Source organism: Panthera pardus, unplaced genomic scaffold, assembly GCF_024362965.1.
Source record: "Panthera pardus isolate Hobbes unplaced genomic scaffold, ASM2436296v1 HiC_scaffold_13, whole genome shotgun sequence".
NCBI classification, from domain to species: domain Eukaryota; kingdom Metazoa; phylum Chordata; class Mammalia; order Carnivora; family Felidae; genus Panthera; species Panthera pardus.
In genome coordinates, this window is record NW_026526688.1 from 135,797,407 (window position 1) to 135,799,241 (window position 1,835).

At 42.6% G+C, this 1,835-nt stretch overlaps 1 pseudogene; it reads left to right on the plus strand.

Moving 5' to 3' along the window:
• The first annotated feature begins 577 nt into the window (after window positions 1-577).
• LOC109275264 (60S ribosomal protein L8-like) lies at window positions 578-1,354 on the plus strand (annotated as a pseudogene).
• Window positions 1,355-1,835: the final 481 nt, after the last annotated feature.

Consider the following 1,835-nt stretch of genomic DNA (forward strand, 5'->3'; position numbering starts at 1 on the left):
GAAGAAATAGAATTATCTTTGTACATGACACGATTGTCTGTATAGAAACTCTGAAAGAATTGACAAAAAGACTGGAATAAGTAGTTATAGCAAGGTTATAGAATACAAAGTTAATATGTAAAAGTCAATTGTTTTCCCATATGCTAGCAATGAACAAGTGGAATTTGAAGTTAAAAGCCTAATGTCATTTACGTCAGCACCCAAAGAATGAAATACTTAGTATAAATTTAACAAAATATGTACAAGATTTACATGTGGAAAATTATAAAACTCTGATTAACAAGAACAAAGAACTAAATAAATAGAGGAGATACTTTCATATTCATGGATAGTAAGACTCAATATGTGGTAGTATCAGTTTTACCCAACTTGAGCTATAGATTTGATGCAAATCCAATCAGAATCCCAGCAAGTAATTTTGTGCATATTGACAGACTGATTCTAACATTTATATGGAGAGGCGAAAAACCTAGAGAGCCAACACAATAATGAAGAAGAAGAAAGTCAAAGGACTGACACTACCTGACTTCAAAACTTATTAGAGCTCTTCCAGCTATGGGGGTAGCAGACTACTGCCATGGGCCACACAATTCTGGGGTAGAGGAAGGATGCTGGCTCAGTGTTCCATGCCCACATGAAGCATGGCAAGGGTGCTGCATGTCTGCTTGCCATGGACTTTGCAGAACAGTTGGGCTACATCAGGGGCATCGTGAAGGACATCATTCATGACCAGGGTGGAGGTGCACCCCTCACCGAGGTAGTCTTCTGGGATCTGTACTGGTTTAAGAAGTGGCAGGAGCTGTTCATCACCCCCAATGGCATCTACACTGGCCATTTTGTGTACTGTGGCAAGAAGGCCCAGCTCAACATAGGCAATGTGCTCCTAGTGGGCACTATGCCCAAGGTCACCATTGTGTGTTGTTTGGAGGAGAAGCTTGGTGACTCGGCAAGTTGGCCAGCCTCTGGGAATGATGCTACTTCATCTCCCACAACCCTGAGACCAAAGAAGACCCAAGTGAAGCTGTCCTCAGCCACCTCAGAAATCAAGGTCATTTCTTCAGCCAATAGAACTATGTTGGTGTGGTGGCTGGAGGTGGCCACGTTGACAAGACCATTCTGAAGGCTGGCTGTGCCTACCACAAGTATAAGGCAAAGAGGAGTTGCTGACCACACATACTGGGTGTGGCTATGAATCCTGTGGGAACATCCTTTCGGAGGTGGCAAGCACCAGCACATCACAAACCCTGTACTATCTGTAGAGATACCCCTGCTGGCTGCATAGTGGGTCTTATTGCTGCCTATCAGATCTGGGGTCTCTGGGGGAACCTAGACTGTGTAGGAGAAAGAGAACTAGGGTTGAGGGACTTGATAAAATCTGTCCTTCTGCCACTAAAACAAACAAACAAACAACCCCTACTTACTAGAAAGCTATAGGAAAAAAGTATGATATTGATGAAAGAATAAACAAATAGATCAATAAAACAGAATACGGTGCTTAGAAAAACACTCACATAAACATGGCATAAACATGGTCAACTGGTCTTTGACAAAGGAGCAAAGGCTATACAATGGAGCAAAGACCGTCTTTTCTTTTCTTTTTAAACATTTATTTATTTTTGAGACAGTGCAAGTGGAGGAGGGGCAGAGAGAAGGGGACAGAGAATCCAAAGTAGGCTCTGTACTGACAGTAGTGAGCCCAATGTGGGACTTGAACTCATGAACCTGAGAGATAATGACATAGGCTGAACAGACTGAGCCACCCAGATGACCTGCAAAGAGTCTTTTCAACAAATGGTGCTGGAACAACTGGGCACCCACATGAAAAAAAAAATGAA